This window comes from Oreochromis aureus, linkage group 9 (assembly GCF_013358895.1).
Source record: "Oreochromis aureus strain Israel breed Guangdong linkage group 9, ZZ_aureus, whole genome shotgun sequence".
Taxonomy (NCBI): Eukaryota; Metazoa; Chordata; class Actinopteri; order Cichliformes; family Cichlidae; genus Oreochromis; species Oreochromis aureus.
The window spans coordinates 29201229-29210751 of record NC_052950.1 but is presented as its reverse complement, the minus strand read 5'-3'; positions in this window follow the sequence as shown (position 1 = coordinate 29210751).

Genomic DNA, 9523 nt, shown 5'->3' with positions numbered 1-9523 from the left:
TGCCGTCATATTCAGGACTGCAAACCGAGCAGCATCACTGACTTTCAGCTTGTTGTGTTTGTGGATATATGACTGACTTTAATTATCCATAAAATCATCACATTCTCTGTAAGATTAAGGTCGACTATTGAACGGCGAATATTTTAAAGTAAAGGCTTTAAAACCAAGTTAGTACAAACATCACTAATGTCACATAACTTTGCCGACATGTAGTCAATAGTAATGTTTTAATGTTCTTCATTATTAAACATTTGCGCATAAATAAGTGACATAATATTCAGTAAGGCAAGGCAAGTTTATTTATAGCACAATTCAACAACAAGGTCATTCAAAGTGCTTTACAGAGACATTAAAAAACAAAAACAAATAAAAAGCATGATTTAAAATTGATTAAAAAGAATTTAAGCTTAAAAGTGTGGATTTGGTGCTTTATTCAAATGCAGCTGAGAACAGGTGAGTCTTCAACCTGGATTTAAATAAACTGAGTGTTTCAGCTGATCTGAGGCTTTCTGAGAGTTTGTTCCAGATATATGGAGCATAAAAGCTGAATGCAGCTTCTCCGTGACTGGTTCTGACTCTGGGAACTGATAAAAAAAACAGATCCAGGTGACCTGAGGGATCTGGAAGGTTCATACTAGGTCAGGAGGTCACTGATGTATTTTGGTCCTAAACCATTCAGAGCTTTATAGACCAGCATCAGAACTTCAAAGTCTATCCTCTGACGGACAGGCAGCCAGAGTAAAGACCTCAGAGCTGGACTGATGTGGTCCACTTTTTTGGTCTTAGTGAGGACTCGAGCAGCAGAGTTCTGAATGAGCTGTAGTTGTCTGACTGATTTTTTAGGTAGACCTGTAAAGATGCTGTTACAGTAATCAAGCCTACTAAAAACGAATGCTTGGACTAGTTTTTCCAGTTCCTGTTGAGACATCATATCAGTACTTACTTTTAAACGTTTACTCTTTGGCTGCTCTGCTTCCACTGTTTTTTTTTTTTGGCAAAATTATCCACACCCACCGCTGCGCTATGCAATCTGGGATATGTTGGGCCACGAAGTCTACACCGACACATCCTTAGAATTCAGGGAAATGAAGGACGCATTTGAGGGCCGCATTTCGAGCAGCCTTCGAATTGGGACAGCCTTTGTCGCGTTGCTGTGACGTAATCGGCCTTAAAATGCGGCCTTTAAGGCTGCAGACCCTGAATTGGGATACAGCCCAGGAGTGACATGTTTAGCCGCATGTTCTCCTTAAGTTGCTGGCTGTCTGAGTGGTGTCCAAGAAATGATGTGGGCTTCATAGATAATTGGCAAACTTTCTGTAGGAAACCTGGTCTTGTTAGGAGAGACGGCATCCATCCCACTTTGGATGGAGCAGCTCTCATTTGTAGAAATATGGACAAATTTATTAAACCCCCCCAAAATATGACTATCCAGAGAAGCAGAGCTGCAGTCTTACACGCCTCTCTGCAGCTTCTCTCCTCCTGAAACGACAGCCTCAACACAGCATTTAATCTGTTATTAGACTATTAAATATTTCACTTTAATGTTGTAACTATGCGGTCACTTGTCAGGTGTTTATATTTTAAAAGACATTCTTCAGGTTGAATAGAGACACTCAGGCAGGTTAAGTATAATAACGCGACGTGCACCGGAGAGAGCTCGAGTGAGACTCTCCCTTGAGCACGCAGAAACTCTTTATTTATAGTGTTGCAGAAATTGCACAACATTTCATACATCATGTTCCAGCTCTCAAGAAATGCTGAGCGTGTGCTGATCTTGGGTTCTGTGAAATCAGTTTATGCTGGTTTCAGTTAGAAGAGGATGAGGCAGAAGTACAATGATTAATAAACAGAAACTGAGTGAGTGTGTGTAATCTATTGCTGACAGCTGGGAAAGATGGGTGCATGACACACTACTCTCAGGTACGCACTGTTCAGATAAGTTTAAAATGGATAAACATATTCACACACGCAAGCAAAAACATATATGTATACACATGTCATGATGGTATTAATAAAATCCCTTAACATATTCCCTCCTGTTGTTAATTTGTTTACACATTTTAACTGTTCAGCATACAGTTTCTTGACTTAGCATTTTTAACTGTTGCATCATTGTTAACAGGGGTCTTTATTTTGTTTTCATTTTACAGGCTGTTCTCTTCACTTGAATCAGCTTCATCATTATCAGTGTCTGTGTCAGTGTCAGCGTGTTCCAATAACGTCATAGTTTCTCTTGGGCTGACAGGGTCTGGTGTAATGGCAGTTGCTATCAGTCTGTTGATCAGGGCTCTTATGCATGGTATGCAGCAGCAACCACAAAGAGTCAGAATCATGTCCAGTGCGACTCGGTGTTGCATCACAGTTATGCGCAGGGCATCAATCTCTTCATTTTGTTGATTGTTGATTTTGCACGAGGCATTCAGGGACAGTCCAAAGCGGTAATCCAAAGTTTCAATTCTTAACATGTTCTTTCCGGTACCCACCCATGGAAACAGTGAGTGGAGGACCTTTTGTCCGGTGGTCCAAAGCTTAAATTCCTCTGGCACATCACTGCCATAGATGGGGTCATGTGGTTGCACCGTGGAGACGTCTTGTCGTCGTCTTGTAGTCTGAGAGCTATTTACAGCTGACATCCTGAAGGTGTGGTCTGAAATGAAGATTGGGGCACAGGTGCCCGTCCATCCGGGTGGCAGTATGAAGTAGGCAAGTTGTCCACACAGCCAGGCCATTCCCTGCACCCAGTAGGTGCCGTTGCTGGGCGCAGACGTGTTTACAGGTGCGCCCTCTCCGTTGGCTGTGGTTTGGTTACAGTTGGTGGTGTCGCCTAGGGGTCTGTTACCGTTGTCTCGTCGGTAGTACATGGAGTGGTTCTTCCCTGGGGTTGCAGTTTGGTTACATGGGTTGTCATATTTCCTGGCCCCTGTCACTCCGTGACAGTATCCTCTGCAGAAACTGCGCTTTTTCCGGGTCAGTTCCACATTTTCCGTGGTGCGATGATCTTGTTTAGGGACAGCGCTTTGTTTTGAGCATGTCACATTTGGGTACTGACGATAAATCTGCTGGCAGTGGGGATCACAGGGATTATCGGTGCAGGCCATGTTCATGGATACGATGGCTATTGTCAGGAACACTGAGAACACAAACGTGAAGCACAGGGTTGTGACTGTTGTCACCTGGCATCCTGTTGTCCAATATTGACGTCGTCTATGTCCATCTCTCCTTTCTCCTTCAGTGGAATCTTGGGTTCTTTGTCTAGCATCTCCATTCCTGTGAGTGTTCTCCTCTTCTCGACCACCAGACACACCCGTAGCCTCTAATGAGTAGACCTCAGCCAGAGGAGTGGGATCACGAGTGTTGCCACTGATCACCCTACCCCCCACCGAGCGAACACTAGAGGTTGGGGAGGACCAGAGTCTAAACTTATCACTCATCTTAAGGAGATGTTGGTGGGTCTTGGATTGGTTCAACCTTCTTTGTGTGGCTTTGATGAATCCACGAGGGTCGTTCAGCAATCTTGCATGCTGTGGGTGTTGTGAGCAGGACCTGGAAAAGACTGGGAGAGAATCACGCAGCAGTTGGTTGCTCAAAACTATTTCTTTGTTTTCCAGTAGTTTTGTCATCCACTCTGCTTCTGTTGGGGGCAGGGTGCCTTGGTTTAGCTGACCACACTTTTCAACAGTGATGTGTGACTGTGAGAGCAGGATGCCTACATAAGACAGTTGTCTTGCATGTGTTAGATAAGAAAGATTAGCCTGTAGTAGTATTGAAGTTACTGCGTGTGGGACCTTGATAATCAGCTTGTGTCCCAAAACAATGTCGGCAGATTTTTTAACAGCCTCTGCTGCTGCTGCACAGGTTTGCACACATGTAGGTAGGCCTGAGGCTACTGAATCTAGTTCACATGAGTAAAAGGCTAACGGTCGTTGTTGTTCAAAAGGGGTGTTCATGCCCTCATCATATTCTAGACTTGAGTTTTGTCTAAAGACTGGTCGCAGTCTGTCTAGGAAGTCAGAGGCAGACTCGTTTTCTTTTTGCTTTGTTTCTCCTATTTTTTCGTAATCTGGCCTAGGCGCTAATGTTGTTCTAGTTCTCTCGTAATTTGGGTTTGGCGCCTGAATTAACGGAAATTGCCCTAACGGGCCTGGAGGCCATGGCGGTGGGTCTTCGCGGGTCATTGGGTTCAGTTGTTGTCTCGCTGAGACATAAGGATCTTGTGGTTTTACAAAGGGATTTTTTGAAACAGGGGGATAAGGATTTGGGGGGTATGGTTGCTCAGTATCAGGGGGACCCGGGGCTGAGGGAGGTGTTTGATGAGGAGGAGGATTGGTGGTTTCAGTAGGTGGCTTTTCGCTTTGTTTATTTTGCTTTTTGTTTCTTTTCTCTTCACGCTTCTTACTTTCCTCCTGCCATGGTACAAAGAAACTTACGTATTCGAACATGCGCAGGACTTTCTTTTTACCACTAGTCTTTTCTATCTCTGCATGTAGGCATTTACTTAATTGCAGTATTGGGCCAGGGCTACAGTTCCCCTCCCAGGCGGTGCAGTTTGTCTTTTTGGGATTTCTCCACCTATTTGCGCTTATCTGTCCTGCACCGGGGCATTTTTTCTCTAACCATTGTTCATCTGCAGTCAATTCGGGTTTTGTAGATTTATTTCCCATATTTAATTTTGATTTATTTTATTCGATAGTTCTTTGTTTATTTTTTAGTTATTAATACTACCAACACATAAACTTCACACGCGGTACTTATAATCCTATTTTAGTTGACACGCTCCTTATTTACCATTCACTCTTAGAGTGAGATCCCTGACTCCCAAGGTGAAATGAAACCACTAGCTACCAACCTCTTCTTTGCTGCGGAATGGGCCCACACAGGACAAATGATTCCGTCTTACACAGGCGAGCGTTTACGTGCGGGTCCACACAGGGCCCGGTCCACACAGGACGTTTTTATTCAGACCTTTTAAACTTGCGGAATGAGCCCACACAGGACTGCCAATTCCGTCTTACAGGCAAGTCTCATGAAACGAGCCCACACAGGACTTTCAGTTTCGTTTATCTGAATTTCAGCCCACACAGGACTTTCAGACTTTTCGGCCCACACAGGACCTTCAGTTTCATTTTCTCCGACTTTCGGCCCACACAGGACCAGTCTACTGAGAGTCGTGTCAAACTAGAATCGATTTTTTTTTTAGACGCAATGTGTTTTTGAGTGCTTATATTCACCTGGTTCGAATGAGAAAATGCCGGTCAGAGCGAATCCTCCTCGCTCCCCGGGATCGCGGACCTCTTGTAAAGCGCTGACCAACGGTGAATTCGCGTAGTTGGATTTTCTGCTTCACTAGAAACAGGCTGTCGACAGACTTTGCAGCGCGGGTTCACGATTCCAGGAGACGACGAGGTCACTCTGTTTGGAGCACAAAGTTTGTTAAAATTTGGTGTCCAATCCGGCTCGAAGGACCATTAAAATGTCAGGTGTTTATATTTTAAAAGACATTCTTCAGGTTGAATAGAGACACTCAGGCAGGTTAAGTATAATAACGCGACGTGCACCGGAGAGAGCTCGAGTGAGACTCTCCCTTGAGCACGCAGAAACTCTTTATTTATAGTGTTGCAGAAATTGCACAACATTTCATACATCATGTTCCAGCTCTCAAGAAATGCTGAGCGTGTGCTGATCTTGGGTTCTGTGAAATCAGTTTATGCTGGTTTCAGTTAGAAGAGGATGAGGCAGAAGTACAATGATTAATAAACAGAAACTGAGTGAGTGTGTGTAATCTATTGCTGACAGCTGGGAAAGATGGGTGCATGACACACTACTCTCAGGTACGCACTGTTCAGATAAGTTTAAAATGGATAAACATATTCACACACGCAAGCAAAAACATATATGTATACACATGTCATGATGGTATTAATAAAATCCCTTAACATCACTTCTGTCTTTAAACAAAATATTTTCCAGTTACAGAAATCATAAAGTCCAAACTAAAGTGTTACTGATGCTATATGCATTTTATATAAGTAATCGATGATGGTACTGACATGAAGGAAGAGAAAGTTAAAGGTTGCATCCTTTGAGTTTGTCTCGGTGCCTTTGGGCGATTTTTAGGACAGATGTTTCTGTTCAATTCTTAAATCCATTTTTTCAAACACAAACACTATTTTAAAGCTTCTAAAGAGTAAAATATTAATGATAATTATAATAACAGTAATAAAAACAGAAGCTCTCAGATCCATCAAACCAAGCAGCAGAAAGAACAATAAGTGAAGAGAAAATTTTAACCTTGTAGACTTCATTATGTTCCAGCTGCTCTACAGACGCTGTGACCTCGAACTTAAGCAGGTCGTAAAGTATGTGCAGCTCAATAACTTCATAATTAGACCCTGTGGTATTTAGGCAGCAGAACAACTAAGAATAACAACTACAAATAATGTTTTTAGGTTTCTGTTGTACTGCAAGGTTCTGTACAGGAGAACCAAACCAAGAGCAAATATTAAGTCTCATTTACACCCGAGCACGAAGAGCCATCAAAATTTATCAAATTGAATCATCTTCGTTTAGATGCAAGAAGAATCATATAGAAATGAAAAAGTATAAATATAAATCCAGAGCAAAGATATCCTCTAAATCAGCGTAGCACATGTGCAGCTGCTGGGATTCACTTAAGCATTCGGCTCGTTGCTGTTGCAGATTTTTCTCTCGCTGTTCTGGCTCACAGCGCTGCAAGCACAAAAATAAATATCCCCAAAGGTGTGAAAGGGAGCTAATTAGTAAGAGTATTGTTGCTCTCCCCAGGAGTAGTCCAGCAGTAGAAATCAGTCCAATAACAAGGTGTGTAACATCTAGCAGGGTGACAGAAAAACCCAGTGTAACTTCTAAGGACCTCAACGTCTCTCTCACATTGCGTTTTTTAAACATGTTTTCATTTGTCACTTCAGTCTTTACTCTGAAATACAGGAAGAGAAATCATGGCTGAAACAATTTCTCATGAAACCAGGGCTGTGGTCCAACAGTCAGTTTTGGTGAGGAAGGTTCCTAACTGAGAGAAGTGACCCAGAAGTATCTGTGTAGCAGCCACAATGAATCAAGACCATGAGCTTTATTAACTGATCAAAGTCTATTCTTTCATCTTCTGTATTATTCAGTTTGCATTGGTAATGCCCATTATTGTAATGCTTTTTTAAGATGAGCAAAACTTTATTTTACTTTGGGTTAGCTGAGATAAGTGATGGATGGAGGGAATTTTACTTCAGTCACAGAAATCCTAAACAGGAAGGAGGAGCAGAGTTACAGTGGATCACTATCCAGCAGGGAAACAAGATTTATTTCAATTTCTTGGCCATGATTGAGATTTACTAAGTGGGCAAATTACGGTGACGATACCGTTCCAGAGTGATCTATTAGTAGTGCACCAATTTACATTCAGAGATGCATGCAGCCAGTTCATTTCAGTATTAACCGACTTTCTACCAACAGCAGCACAAAAACTGCAGATTCGATCATGGAGACACTGAATCTGCTAAACTAATTAAACATTGTAAGTGCAGGTCTCAGTTTATGTTTCTTTGTAAAAACAGCACAGCAAAGGAGACTCTGTGAAGTTTTGGTATAAGGGATAAATCTTCTGACCAAACCTGCTGGGACTGTGTGAGGTCCTGAGGCTAAGAGTAAGGATTTATCCACAGGAGAGCTGCGTTCTTACAAACCATCTCACTGTGTAAACCTGACATCTGTGGAACAGCTGAGCTGTATGATGTGTACAAGGACACAAAACATTATTTACCATCAGATCCCGAGCCCTCCGTGTGTTAATCATGAAACTGCTGCTGTGCTACATCCATAAATAATGAATAAATTAGGAGCTAAAGCTAAAAGGACAGTTTATTTGTACCATCTTCATGTGAACACATTCAAGAACATCACAGATGAAAGAAACATTAAAAACTTCCACACTACATAAAGGAAGAAAAATAGTTTCTTCCTTTATGTAGAAAAAACAGAAACATCAAACAGCTCCAAGACTCTCTTTGAAAGAACTAAAACCTTTATTCTCATGGTCCAATCATGAGTGAACTCCCGATGAAGCCTTGTGTGCTAAAACATGTCAGAGTTTTAAAGGTTAAACATGAGTTTCCAAAACATTTTGCTGGAGAACAATGAACTATTTGACTGAGTTTCATTTATTTACAGACGAGCAAAACCAGGACAGAGAAAAAAAGGACAAAACTGACTGAGTAAAACGACAGAAAATAAGATCCCATGTAAATCTGTATTATGTAGAAGTTCAGCCCAGCAACCAGTTCAGTTCAACACAAGTTTAAATGATTCTATCTGAACTCTGTGGAGCCTGATCTCAAGCTTTTTGAGTCTGACACTGAAACCAGAGGATCTTTCTGTCTCTTCAGATTCACTGTGATCCAGTGATGGGAGTGATTTCAGCCCTGAGTGATCACACTGATGTTTGCACAGAGCAGACAATGAGGTGAATGTTTGGGCACATTGGTAACAGTGAAACAGTTTATTAGTAACGTGGGATCGTTTGTGTTCAGAGTATGATCTGAGATTCCTGAAGCTCTTGTCACACTGGTCACAGCTGTAGTTTCCTTCCATGTGTGTACGTTCATGATTGTTACGATGACTTGATTGTGAGAAACTTTTGTCACAGTGTCTGCACTTGTATAGTTTCTCTCCTGTGTGGACTCGTTTGTGTGTTTTAAGCTGACATGCAGTGGTGAAGGATGACCCACACTGATCACAGAGGTGCTTTTTAACCCCACTGTGAATCAGTTCATGTCGTTTTAAGTCACGCGATGTGGTGAAGCTTCTCCCACATTCTTTGCAGTATTTCAGTTTGTCTCCAGTGTGTCTACATTGATGTGTTTTTAGGGTAACTTGCCAACTGAAAGTTTTTCCACAGAGGTCACAATGAAAGTCTTTCCCACCACCACAGTAATGACAGGGTTGAGAACTGGATCCATCTGTGTCGCTCTGCTTCTAAACAAAGACACAAAGACAGTGTAAGTCAGTCCTTCAACATTTTTATCCTGAACGTCGCCTGAAATAAAGAGCATCTCTGCAGACGTCCAATTACATTTTACTGTTTCAGTTAACACACTCAGTTTACTGGGCTGCAATAACTACAATACTACCACCATAATACTACAGTAATACTAAAATCATAACTGACATGAAAATCTGAATAATCACTCAGAGCTGCTTTTCCATGCAGTAGAATTGCTAACATGCTAACACAGTTTAATGAGCAGAGTTGTTCCAAACAGTCAGGCTAAAATGACAAGATAACAATATAAATACAAACCTCACAGTAACTGCACTTGTAGAGTCTCTTTCTGGTGTGGATCTGTTGGTGTTGTCTCAGGTGATGTGGAGATTTAAAAGTCTTCTCACACAGGTCACATTTATAAGGTCGTCCCTCAGTGTGGGTAAACATGTGTTGTTGTAACTGTGAGTCTGTAGCAAAGTATTTGCCACACTGTTCACAGCAGTACACATCATG